Here is a 14,411-nt window from a genome sequence, read left to right on the forward strand (position 1 = left end):
CAACAGAATACTGTGGAGATCTAATACCAACAATAACTTATCTGTCCAAAGTAATTTTAAGAAAGTTCCATCAGTAAGATGTAAGATGAGAATGCACAATCTTAGACCTTTAAAAATGACAGGCATGTAAAACGGGGGTGGTGAACTGTGTGAGGATTCAAACCAGTGGGAGTGGAGAGGAAAGAGAAGGTGAAGTAGGTGGTAAATAGGATTTAAGTACTTCATTTTTATGTATGAAAATCAAATAATGAAACCCATTAAGGCTATGTTTAAAAGGGGGAGGAAGGGACAAGAAAGAGTAAAGGGGAGTTAATTTGTTCATTACATGTGCATTACATGAATGTATTCAAATATAATGAAACCCCTGTGAACAACTAATATACAGCAATAGAAAACTGGAAAACAAAAACAAGTAAAAGGGAAGTAGCTTCCACTGGGTCCCAGGAGGCTTCTGAGAAACATATTCTCTCATAACTATAAAATACTTGTAGAAACAGGAGGCCTTAATTTTCAACACAATTTTGATACACATAAACTCTCAGATCTTGGATTTTGTTTTTCTCTTTTACTTTGGGCTTTTGTGTTGTTGTTGTTGCTTCTTACAGGGCTAAGATTGAGCCTCCACTTCCTGGATGCCTTATGATCAGCCTACCAGGGAGCTCTACACACCACTTACCTGATCTGTCCAATGATGAGATTAAAGTAGTTAAACCACTTCTAGTTTTGAAAGTCCGTAATAATACATTTCAAATATCTTTTTTCTAAGATCTTAATATGATCTGATGATAAAATTGATCATTTGCAATCATCTGATATTTTAAGAGACTTCTTTTTTAATGATTTTTTTTGTATCGTCATGCCAAATGTGGCTAATGGCATTGCGATATAAACAAATAACAAACACTACTCTCTGTACTCTGCATAGGTAAGTTGCTTTCCAGTAAATTGCACCTGTGAGCCTATGATCCCAGGATTCCATCTTATTTTGCAGAATCCCCAATTGGAAAAGAAAAATAGTCCTTTCAGGCTTAGTGTATGAATGCCCTGCTTTCTTACAAGATACTGCCTACAGCTCCAGTCTGAGGCAATAATTATTCAATCTCTATCACATTTCTGAGGCCTACTATTGACAGTGACCTGATGTGTACCAGTGTCCCCAATTTCTGCTCCTGTTGATATCTTTAGTTGGTTTTTCACCAAGAACGGTCCAGATCTCCCAGTTCTCTTTAGTAGAGTGTTCTTTCCAGCTACTAATCATTAATTAGGGTTGGCAGTTGAGGAGCAACTTGCCACCCTGGGGCAGATTGTCTTCTTTCTATGCCTTTTATCTAAAATAAACAGAAATAATCAGAGACTAGATTTCAGATTGTTGTAGATTTTAAAATGTCTGGGAAGTTCTAAGTCTAGTATGGATTAGTAATTCTTTTATTAAATGGATATGATGAAAGGTAAGCAAAGAGGGTATGATTCTAATTGTATACTCTTATCAGGATTCAAAAGCAATGGAAGACAAAACTTTATTGCTCTTATTACTTAATTATATTATTATTGGCTGTATAGACATAGAGTCCATAAATCATAAGAAGCCAAATATTTAGCAATGGGAGTCTGAATGGTTTTTAACACCCAGCCATATCATAAAACAAATATATCTCTTTATGACCAAGCCATGCATTATCAAAAACTCATAGAAATAAGAAAAACATATTGAACATGAACCTTGTAATTTGGAAGGGGTGGGAGGAGGGGAGATAGAAGGAAAACATGGGAATGGGCAACAATATTCAAGAAGTAATGTATGCACTATCTAATGAATGTAACTGTAACCACTCTATGCATCACCGTGACAATAAAATAAAATTTAGAAAAAAGAAAACCATTAAAATTGAGCTTCAATAATTTCATGTTTTTAGGTAAACATTATTTCAAACCAAGATTGATCAGAGGTTTACTCAAGCATGTTTAGAATACTTTCTGAATAGAGACTTAGTATGAAAGACTTTTTTTAAAAATTACTGAGCATTAGCTGAATGCAGTGACTCACACCTGGAATCCTAGCTACTTGGGAGGTGAGGATTAGAATTGTACTCAAAGCTAGCCCAAGCAAAATACAGGTGAAAGCCTATCTCAACTACTAAGTCAAGCAAGATGGTTCACATCCGTGGACTTAGCTGTGTGGGAGGTAAAAGTTGGAAGTACAGTATGAGGCTTGCCCTGCGTAAAAGTTTAAATCCTTTTCTAAGAAAGAACAAAAGGGGGGGCAGGGAGGGAGAGAGGGAGGAAGGGAAGGAGAAAAGAAGGAAGGAAAGAAGGAAGGATGGAAGGAAGAAAGGAAGGAAGGAAGGAAGGAAGGAAGGAAGGAAGGAAGGAAGGAAGGAAAAGGAAAGAAGGAAGGACTACAGACTTTCCTACCTGGGTTCTCTCAGGGAAATTGTTGAATAAAACAACACATATACATATATATAATATTTTCATAGTTTTAGATGATTTCAAAGGTGATAAACTATCACCTTTGTGCAACATCACCAACTTTGAAATATTTTATATGGCTTTGCAAGAAAAGTCATGGATTATAATTTTTGAGTGAACATATGAAATAAGGAAGGTGAAAAAACAATCATATTCTTTTTGTGTGTGTGGGTCATGGGACAATCATTTCCTTGCCACAGAAATGAACTTATTTTGTGAAAGCACCTCAAATCTCTTCTTTCACTAAGTCCAACATCCACCTTGAACTATACCATCCAATATGGCAGCTAAGAGCCAGCTGTGGCAACTTATGTAAAAAACTGTGAAGTACTGGGGTTTTTTCAACAGTTGTCAGGTAGGTGCTCAGCCAATCCTCTAGTTCATGTTTTTTTCTTTTTTCTTTCTTTTTGCTTTTTTTTTTTTTTTTGCCAGTCCTGGGCTTAGACTCAGGGCCTGAGCACTATCCTTGGGTCTTTTTCTCAGGGTTAGAGCTCTACCACTTGAGCCACAGCACCACTTCTGGCTTTTTTTCTATGTATGTTGTACTGAGGAACTGAACCTGGGTCTTCATGCATGCTAGGCAAGCACTCTTACCATTAGGCCAAACTCCCGGCCCCCTTTCATTTTTGTACTGTTTTTTTTTTTTGCTGAGAGAGACAGAGCGTCTTATTTTTGTCCAGGCATGCACATAGACCAAGATATGCTTATCTATTTTAGGCATCCTATGGTAACACACTGCCAAACCCATCTATTGATCAAAAGAAGGCTTGCTTGGGTTAATGTATATGCCTGGGTTGGCCTCAGAATGCAGTTCTGAAAATCTCAGCCTCTCATGTAGCTTTAACATTCCAGATATAAATCACCTGAGTCCAGCTATAACCTGCGTCTATATTAAATCCTATCTTCTCAGTTTTGAAAACATAAAGCAATTGAGGCTTAGAGAGATTTGATTACGTGTTCAAGTTCATGCAGAAAAAAGTGGCAAAGAAGGTATTCATGGTCTGTCTGGCCTCAATTCCTAAACATTGCAGTATATTCTCTGTTCATTACAGAAGCTTCTGTTGTTTTCCATTCATTTACATAAATTGCTCACAAAATCGTGTAATAATAGATACTGTATTACTTTTCTATGTGGAAAAGATGATAATAAAGATCTGTTGATTTATTTAATTATTATTATAATAAAAAATAGGTACTATAATTGCTCTCATTTTACATATGAAGAAACCAAGCACAGATACATGAAGCTATTTTTTCCATGGAAACAAATTTTCAGCACCCTGAATTAGCCAGCACAGTCTGGTTGCAGATCTAGTGTTGCTAAGAAGCCCTTTGTAAATAGGATGCTTGTGAAAGCATCATGCTGCATGGTTCATGGAATTTATGAATTGTCAATAGATAGATATATGGGCAAACTTAATTACTATCTTATATGCCACTGTACATTTTGAATTCTTAATTAGGATTGGTCTTTTGTGTTTGCAAGTATCTATTTTTACATTATGTTTCAAAGCATACAAGTTAAGATATTTTCTGAGTACATGTTTCTGTAAAATTGCTTTCTGTTACTTTATTCATTATTTTGTATAAAATCCTTAGATTATGCCCTTTTCCTTTAAATCTTATAGAAAATACTAACAAGCTAACAAGTTTCATATCTTTTTGGATTTGAGGTTTTTCCCAATGCCATTGTCACTTTTACTCTGTTACAAAACAGGTTGCTTTGTATGATTTCAATGGTTTTGAAGTCGAGATTTTTTTCATATATTTTTATTGTAATTCATAGAGGGGTTACATGATATTCTCCAGATAGAAGATGCAGTACTTCACATAATGTTACATCATTTGATTTGTGTGTGTGTGTGGGGGGGAGATCATGGAGCTTGAACTCTGGGCCTTGGTGCTGTCCCTGAGCTTTTCAGCTCAAGGCTACCACCCTTCCCCTGGGCCTGGGGATTGTCCCTGAGCTTTTCAGCTCAAGGCTTCCACCCTACACCTGAGCCACAGCCCCACTTCCCATTTTCTAGTGATTAATTGGAGATGAGAGTCTCACCTTCTTTTCTGGGACTGGCTTTGAACTGTGATCCTCAGATCTCAGCCTCGTGAGTAGCTAGGATTGCAGGTGTAAGCCACTGCTCCCTGTACCTCACTGCAATTTTAAAGGAAGTATTGCCCAAGTATGTCTAAGCAAAAAAAATTCTTTGTGATAATTCATTCTGAGCCTAGGAACCCTTTTAAAGCAAATTGTCAATTATCAAGTTTGATTTTCACAGTTACTCATTGGATTGCTGCTTGCACGTGTGCACGCACATATGTGTGTGTGTGTGTGTGTGTGTGTGTGTGTGCAGGGTAGATGTGGGACATTGAAGACAACAAGTCAAAAAAATATCATAGCTTTGCCCTAGAATTTTTGTGTGTTGTGGCTTTCTGAAACCAAGTATTGGTAGAATGAGTGTCAAAGAGACCTGAAGAAGAAAAATAATGTATATTTCCCTTATTCCTTTTAGGTAGCTAAAATAAAAGTAAAATACCATAAGGTTAAGAGTCTGTTTCCTAAACTTTCAAATCTCTTTTCTTCCTGACAGACTTTAGCAGTAAATTATATGTCCATTTTTTATGCTTGAGAGAGTCTTCATATATTACAAAGAAAAAAGTCAAAAGTCAGGAGAGGCTACAGTGAAAACTGACCATCTTTTAAACAAAGACCCATTGGAATATTTTTAGTTCAACCATGACTGTGTGGCTCATAATTGAATTCCTGACATTAAATATAAACTTCTTTTAACTTCATGATTTTTATTAGTCTTTGAAGTTCAACAGAATAGCAACTCCCATTGCGTTTGATCTTTGGTGCTGTTGTATGGTTATTCCTTGAATATGCTGAGTGAGATAATTTACATATCCACTTAAATAGCATCAGAGATTCATGAAGCACCGGAGTGATGTTTGGGCATTGACAACTCTGGTGAGTCATACGTAATTGGGTTATTGAAAAATCACAATAGTGATCTTTGACTCTTTTAATAGGTCATTCAAATCAAAATAATTACTTTCTACATTAAAAAGCTTTTCTCTTATCCCTATTAAATTTGACCCCACAATGTTAAAGTAGTCTGAACAAAGTCATTCCAAGCAGGCTTCAGGAGGCTAGTTTGCATGGGCAGGAGATGATCTAACATGACATTTTCATTTCTTCCATTACAAATAAAACATTTGCACATTTGCATTAACAGTGTCATGCATTCAGACTCAAAAAACAAATTCTATTTAAAGGTTGCCATTATAATTAGAGGTTCCCTGTAAGGAACTACTCTAATTTCCTTCACATTCTGGGCAATTCACTCTAAATATCATTTCCAACATACTTCACTCTTTTAAATTCAGAAGTACCTAGGATTGTGAAATTCTAATGCACTTCTTTTTTTCATATATTTTTATTGTAATTAATAGAAGAGTTGCATTATATTTGCCAGATGGAAGGTGCATTAATTCACATACATTGATACCCTTTCTCATGTCTTGGTCCCCATTTCCCTCCCCCCACCCCTACCCCTCATCTTGTTTTTCCCCCTTCCCTATCCAATTTCAAATAACCAAAATACAAATATATCAGATAACAAAGTGAGATACTGTAACAATATGAGATAACCAAGGTACAGCAAAAGAGATGAGCGATAACATAGTACATTAAGGAAAACAATCACTCATTATATGGCTTTTGTTTCTATATCCTGGAGGTCCTTTCATTTAGCGTCATACTATATGGCCTTATGTATCTAGGTTTTGCTCTATTGCAAATCTCTGCTAGGAGAGCCCAAGGTTTTTACTGATTATGACAAATGAGGGAAACCATTGAGCCTTCTAATGAAAACTTGTCCTCTTTGAAATCTTAATTACTATATGACATTGATTTTTTTTCACAATATATTATTTAAAGCTCTCTCCTGCCTAAAGCCATTGTTAAGTGGTGCCCCCCCATTCCCAGTCTGATAAACCAAACAGCTTTTCTCCAACTTACATTTCAGGAATCTGAAGTTGATTATGTTGCCAACATCTCTAACAAGATCATGACATAACTTTTAAGTCAGTAAAAAAGAAGTTAGTTCTTTTTTCTCTTAAACTAATTGATCTCTATGTAAACTTCACAGAAAAAAAGTATGATAAATAGTACACAGAAGGCAGATATTTGTGATTCATGCCTATAATCCTACTTACAACACTGAGATCTAATAATTTAGGTTCAAAGCCAGCCTGGGCTTTGGACAGGAAAAAAATCATGACACTCTTATCTCCAATTAACCATAAAAAGCTGGAAAGTACAGGTGTGGCTCAAGTGGTAGAGAGCCAGCCTTGAGCAAAGGATCATATGGTGGTACAAAGGATCTATGTGTTCAAGCCTCAGCACAATAAATGAATAAATATGTACAAGCATAAACTAATAAGCCTCGGCTTTCTGAAAAGATGAAATGAAAAGTCAAGTGGTTTTATAATGCATACTGTGCAGATGTGTTGCCAGTAAGATTATTGCGAGCATTTCATAAGTTCAGAATTTTTCTAGCTATACTTGAGAAATAACAGGTTTTATTTGCAGTCTACTATACTAAACAGACTAAGAGACCCAACACAGGAATTTTAAGTAGCACAGTCATTGCTTATGTCTTGGTTTAGCTCAAAGACCTATTTGTTTTTGGCATTCCTCTGATTATATCTCTGGTTGATATGTACATTACTTAGAAAAATCTAAAAACATTGGCAAAATGGAAAATAAAGTCACTGCAGGAAAATAATTATGATACAATTAAGTAGGAATTAGATTAGGTAAGACTGCAAATACAGTTCTCAATATAATAACATGTATTAATCATTATTTTACTTCAATTGCATGTATGCTGATAGTTCCTCATAAAATTTTATGTCTTCTGATTTGGGGTAGAATAATATTTAGAGTCTTTATATGTTGAACCAGTTAACTGTGTAGGGAAAATGAAAGCATCTAGGCACTTGGAATTTCAGATTCGCTTCCTAGTTCTATCCACCATGCCATTCATTGTCTATTTCTGTTGCCTCTGGCTGCTGGATACTCAAGAGATAAAACCTTGTATTGAAACTTACTTAGGGAAAAATTTATTGGGTAAAGAAAATGTGCATGTGTAAGGTATCTTTGAATTATGTATTTCAGTATTTCAGAGAATGAATGCTCTTTCTACCAGAGATAACTGACAGTTTACTAAAATTCCAAAGCTGAGTTCCATATAACATTTTATCAGCAAACCAGGATCGTTTTCGCCACTAGACAATACAAGGGATGTCTGATTTATGGTTAGTAAAATTCTCATCACAATTATATGAATACCTTTGGTCAAGGTCTCAATCATACTTTTTCAACATCTATTATATAGATAGTATGATTTTTTAGGATTATTTTCTCAGAAAATTTTAGTAGTTTTAAGCTACTTATTTATGTTGTATATAAACATAAGAGATAGTTCAAGCACTACAATTTGCACTAATACCATTTTCTGCATTTCTGATTCCTTTACATCTTAGGACCTTGCTGGCAAGAGGAAGAGACTGTAGGTACAGTAGTAAACTTGCTAGGATCACAACTTTTGGGGCTAAAATTCATAATTCATACTCCTGACTACCTCTTTTATTCTGTCCTTTCTATTAGGCAACAGTCTCCATGTCCCGATCATCTCAAGTGAAGACCACTGGCAACCAAACATAGCCTCTATGCTTCCAACCCACTGGATGTACAAAAACTAGCTTGCCCTGTCCAAAATGTCCTTTCCTGTGGGAACTACAACAAAGACATTTGTGGGCTTTGTCTCCTCCCTCCTGTTATATCCTCTCTGACCAGTATGGCTTCTACTTCTTTAATTGGCTCTGCATGCCATACTTCTTATGGGAAAGTGTGAACAGTAAAAGGATTTTGGATGGCAATGTCCTCCTAGTCTTTTGTCCTTATGATAGAGACAAAATTGTAATAATATCTACCTCAGCAAAAACAAACAAACAGAAAGCAATGTTCTTTAAAACTACCTTCTAGTTGTTAGGAAGCACATGATATATAATCATGAAAGACATGGGTCAAGCATTAACTAAGTCAGATATCCAGCGTTTCTCTTCTGGTCTGCAGCAAGTGGGTCATAGTGTAAGGAGACACATGGAACCTCAGGTGATTGGGGTTCATGTGCTGGCAACTGCTGGCTGTCAATGTCCTCTTGAAACTCTCATTGTTCTGTGTAAATGCTATTATTCCTCAGATATACAAAGCCTTGACTAGATTAAAAATACTATTTTAAATGAATAATTCTATATGAGAAGATAGAGATGTTTATTAAAAGAGAAATTTGATAGAGAAAGATAGTGCAAGATATAAATATGTCACGGACAGCAATTAGCACATCTCCATCTTCAGTTATCCTCTGTTCTACCACTGGGCCTTGTATTACATAGTAAGGATCGGATGGCTTTTTGCTTGGTGGGTCTCTTTTCTGTTTCCTGTAAGGTTGTGATGTCAAACTTTATTTCCTCATTCTTTTATCTTTCTTACCTCCTCATTGATCTCTAGCCTCATACCCTCATATTGCTGTCGGGTAGATTTTATCAGTTTATATTTTACCATCTGCAGGCTATATAGGCTTATGCTTAGTTTCCTACGAACTTGTATCCTATCCTCCTCGCCCCCACCACCCACCCACATAATACACACCTCTGAAGGGGTAGTACTAACTTCCATGAGGGAAGAAGGATGACAACCAGTTTAGCTACTTCCTGTTGATTGTAGGAAATTCTTACAGTGTTTAAGGTTATCAAATCCAGGTGACCCTCGACAGGTATAAAATGCAAATAACACCAGAAAATCCAGTGTATTTTCTGTTTTCATTTTACATATTGATGCACAATGATGTTTCCTTATCAATGTGAATGCTCCATCAGACTTTTCTGATTGCCATTTCAACCTAAAAATTCTCAAGACTGGAAGCGGTGCTGTGGCTCAATGTGGTAGAGAGGTAGCTTTGAGTTGAAGAGCCTCAGGAACAGTGTCCAGGAACAGAGTTCAAGACCCATGACTCACCAAAAAAAAAATTCTCAAGACTCCTTTCCATATGCAAGATACACGGGGATCACTGATGACAGCCCAACAGGCCATTTTACCATACTGCTTCTGTTTATCTTTGAAGGTCTCCTCATCTGTCCTTTTCTGACCCATATTGAACCTCTCACAGTCCAGAAACACTATATTCTTTGTGTTGTTGCTTAGGTGAACTGCTGGGCTAGAGAATCACTTGTGTTACTCAAAATTTGATACAGGTCATCATAGCTATATGCATGATCTTGAAAACCTTCCCCTTTGTTCCACTATTGCACACTCCCTCTCAGTGCCCATCCACATCTTCCTGGGAAAGATACAAAGAAAGGACAAAAATAAAGGTAGAAGGCAGATTATTAAAACAAAGAAAATAGGATCTGGGTACATGGTCTAGTGGTTGAGTGCTCATCTAGCATGCACAAAGCCCTGGGTTCAATTCCTAGGTGCCACATGCACAGAAAAAGCCAGAAATTATGCTGTGGCCCAGGGACAGTGTCCAGGCCCTGAGTTCAATCTCCAGGACTGGCAAAAAAGAAAAAGAAAAAAAGAAAGAAAATATAAATTAAGAAATAAAGGAGGAAGAAAAAATGAAGCCAAGTAATGCTGGAAACCCTTTTAAACTCCATAAACTTGCTCATGAATTTGGAAGTCTGATGACTTCTAATCAGACATATTGATGTCAAATGAGTCATATGAAAGACCTGAAAACATAAATTTGAAAACAAAATTAAAAAATATTTGTGATGAACACAAGTCTTTGTGTATAAGTCATATGATAGTAAGAGGAAGCGTTGAAGTTCCTTAGTAAAATAACTGTAAAATCAATTCTAAACCCCATTCTTCCAGAGCTTACAAGAGAAGACAGATATAAAGGAACTGTATCAATCTAATTACTCATTTCCAGAAGTCTATCACAAGAGGAAAAATTGAAAAATATAATTTGCATCTTTTTGTTGATTAAATATTAAAGACTTAACAAAATCATAAAGTCATCTAGAGGCTGAGTGCAGGTGGCTTATGCTTGCAATCCTAGCTACTCAGGAGGCTGAGACAAGGGAATTGAGGTTTAAAGCCACTCAGAGAAGGAAAGTTCATGAGACTTTATCTCCAATTAACCACTATAAAACCAAAAGTGAAGCTGTGGCTCAAGCCATAGAGCTAAAGCCATAAAGCTCTACACACAATTCTCCTAGTCTGAGAATATTTTTCAGCTCTAAAAATAGATAACTACCCTATATTGTTTTTCTATAATTTTGATTCTTACAAATCATATAGTTTTTTTTTCAGATATATGCAAGTAGTAGGACTTCTCTTCATTTTCTGTTTTTTTAAACTACATTCTTTATACCTTGGCCCTTCAAAACGGACAACCCATTATATTTCTTATTATGTAATCCACACTAAAAACAATAGGCTAGGAGTTGGCTAGAGGCTGCAAGACCAAAGTAATTTTTCAAATGGAAATTAATTCAGCAATCTAGGGAAATACTATCACAAACAAGGCCCTGCTGAATCTCATTAAATCAATTTGGAAAGGCATATGGGTGGAAAGGTAAAAATAAATCAACAAAATTAGAAAGGAGCTATATTGCTTTGCAGGAGGAGAGAGAGAGAGAGAGAGAGAGAGAGAGAGAGAGAGAGAGAGAGAGAGAGAGAGAGAGAGAGAGAGAGAGAGAGAGAGTTCTAGTATCTGGTTGCTAAGTGACAGGATTTTAAGTGGAAATTATTTGTCTCCCTTGTAGGATAAGGTGGTTATGAGGACTAGAGCTAAGTATTGTTTGCATATGGCCCAATTTATACAAACTGCACTTCCCTCACTCTTTCTTTGAAGAGGGAGATGAGCTTTCACAGAGGCGCCATTGCCTAGCAACAAGGTGCTAATCAGAGCTGAGCAGGGTCCTCTCTAGAAAGCCTGCTCTCTCCCCGCCCTGCTGCAGGCTGCAGTGACCTCCAGCAAAGAGGATGCCCTTGAGAGAATCACCTTGACATCCTGAGAACTCCTAGAGAACAGTTTTGCTGAGATCACCCTCAAGGCTAAGCTACCTTTGTTTTTTACAGATATGCACGGCTCACCCTCTATACTCAGCACCACATAAAGCATTTTCATAAACAGACTTTCCTTTCTTCTAAGCTCCTGGCTCTCATCAGTGTTGAGTCATATGGCTAACACTGACTGTTGACAGACCTGCAGTCTACCTGGTATTCCCTGAGACTGTCAGATGGCTATTGATCAACTTTGTAATGGCCTGATAAGTGAAATTCTTACCCACCCTAAAATAGGCAGGGTGATAAAAATCTGATACACAGTTTGAAAAAAATGTTTTTCTCACTCCCCACCCCCATTCATAGTTCCCATAGCAGCTTACAGGGTAGTATGAAAGTAAAGAAGAGTGGTGTTAGGGGAGCCTCCTAGCGGAGGCTCCTCAACCCTTTGACCAGCGGAGTTCCAAGGTGGTCCTAGGGCAAAAGGGAAGGACATTGGGAAAAAAATACATTCTGGGAAGGAGAACAAAGACATTCTCAAGAGTCAGGAAGACTGCAGCCTGGAGAATACCTGACCCTCTATCCTTGAAGTTCATGAGTAATCATTTTTTTCTTCATGTCCAAATTAACTCTCACGTGCAATGTAAAAAGCTTCTATAATTTCCTGATCTATTATTCAAATTTCATTTAATATAAATGATTCCTTATGTATCAAAATAATTCATTAGTGTTTGTACTACAGTTGTTAAGGCTCTAGAAAAACACCATAGGATAATTCCTAAATAACCATTTGTTAAATTGTGACTACTCAAGAAAAAAAGAGATATATTCTGAGCCAACCAAATAAAAGCCCTGCAGTCTTGAATTCACTTGTACTTACCCGTTCTTAGACGACGATCTGATTTTTTTCTTTTAATGCTGCAGAATAGAGAAATCAATTGAGTATGATTGTTTAAAGAGATTTTTTTTTAAAGCCAAACATGTGATTCAATTTTTGAAGGCTGTTTCTGAAAACACTACGCCCAAAATTAGAGCTTCAGGTTTTTCTCACTCATGGTGTAGGGGCTCCTACTCTACTTGGCTGCTGCCCTCTTGTGACCTAATGCAGTATAGCGCCACAGAAAATCCCTTGTTTGCAAACAAGCCTTTCAGGTCCTCAGCATAGGGGGAAAATGGAGGGATAGCGTGACAAACACACAGACCTTGCCCTCGGACCCCAGGAATTTAGAATTGCAGTGACTCAGTTACTGTGTGGATGTGTTTCTATTCAGTAATGTTTTAGGCTTTGTTTCAAACATGGGAGAGGTCTTTTCAGTATCAGAAGAGAGAGCAAAAATCTATATTTAGAAATAGGAAGGATGAGGAAGCAAGATTTAATTGGCTAATTAGAGCTCCAACTTGTACAATTACAGAATAATTGCTTGTCCAAGAACTAAACTTGTGTGTGTGTGTGTGTGTGTGTGTGTGTGTGTGTGTGTGTGTGTGTGTGTTGTGTTTCCACCTTAAAAAAAATACTGTACCATTCTTTGGTAATGGAATGATATACCTCAGGGAATATGGCTAACTTCCCCAGTTTACTGGAGCTAAATATACCCATTTCCTTAAAAATAAAGCTATTTTGACAAGTTTTAGGACATACAGAATGGAAAATAAATTTTCAGTTTTGAGCCAGCTTTTCTAGAATGCCAGTCCTTTCTTTTCTGCTTATATTTTGTGCCTTAGAGATCATAAATTACCTGACAGCTCATCACCAATCCTCTGAAAATGATTAGCCAATGGATCCCTAGATTCTGTTGGATATTAGACATTCATCTTTGAGTGACTCATCACAGTGTCACAATAAAATATTATTTCCCCCTGTCTCCAAACCTACTTCCTTTCTAATTCTTCTAGATCTTAGATAATGGGTAGTCTCATTATTTTTCCATTCATAACATCCAAGTTATTTTAAATCTCCTTTCTCCTGACCACTATATTTATGTTCCAGCTATTCAGTGTTGGGAATGCCAGGCTTACAAAAGGTTTAAAGTTCTTCATGACAAGGCGATGCTTTGTAAGACTTACAGAATGGATGACCACATGGCTGGACAGGCAGATAGAGAGGAAAATGCAGTTATCAGATCCAGAATTATTGGAATGAATAAAGAATAGGGGTGTTTGGGAGGGGTCAATGTGGTGTAGCAGTGATGTGGAATTTACTTCATGGCAGGAGCACAAAATGTGTAGTCTTTCAAGATGAAATGAGATCTCCAAGGTAAGAAACTGGCTCTCAGGTCTAAGGAGAGGGAAGCATGTTAGGTTCTGGGCCAGCCTAGTGGAAAAGAGCCATGTATTTTCACAGACCTGCAACATGGGACAAAGCCATGAACAAGGCCATGAGAAAGACAGAATGGGGGGCTTGTCAGCTCCTGCTCCCATTCCCATTGGCACATCTGTAGCTTGCTCTGTCTGGTTTTTATTTGGATCTGAATGTTTATTCTCCACCCACTGGCTAATCCCCACTATAGACACTATACCCATAGGCATTTAAGGCTGAAAATAAGTCATACAGCCCATGTGACCAGAGATTTTATACTAACAGAAAAGAAAGCCATGGAAGCTTTTTATCTAGGGAGGCAACACATCCTGATATGAGTATATAAGATACAGTAAAACCTCTTTCTGTAGTGCAGTAAATGTAGTGCCAAGGTTTTCCATCTCTGTTGTGTGCTTTGTTAGTGTGAAGTGAGTGTGGATCAATCATCGACCAATGTGTAAGGACAGAAGGGTAAGCAGAATGGAGCCTAGAAGAATTACCTGAATTTCTTTGCTCCTGCATCTTGGTCTCTCCATTCAGCTTGTCTGGAACTGCTAGTGGGGACTA

The 14,411-nt window shown here is 37.2% G+C and overlaps 1 long non-coding RNA gene across 1 annotated transcript in view; it reads right to left on the minus strand.

Annotated features, from left to right (window-relative positions):
• Positions 1–12,462, minus strand: part of LOC150056277 (uncharacterized) — a 65,786-nt gene extending 53,324 nt beyond the window's left edge. The window contains exon 1 of the long non-coding RNA XR_016537256.1: positions 12,429–12,462. This is a non-coding gene — a long non-coding RNA (uncharacterized LOC150056277). The remainder of the gene's footprint in view (positions 1–12,428) is intronic.
• Between the last annotated feature and the right edge of the window lie 1,949 nt (positions 12,463–14,411).

The sequence above is a fragment of the Megascapheus bottae genome, chromosome 12, assembly GCF_031878675.1.
Source record: "Megascapheus bottae isolate mThoBot1 chromosome 12, mThoBot2.hap1, whole genome shotgun sequence".
Taxonomy (NCBI): Eukaryota; Metazoa; Chordata; class Mammalia; order Rodentia; family Geomyidae; genus Megascapheus; species Megascapheus bottae.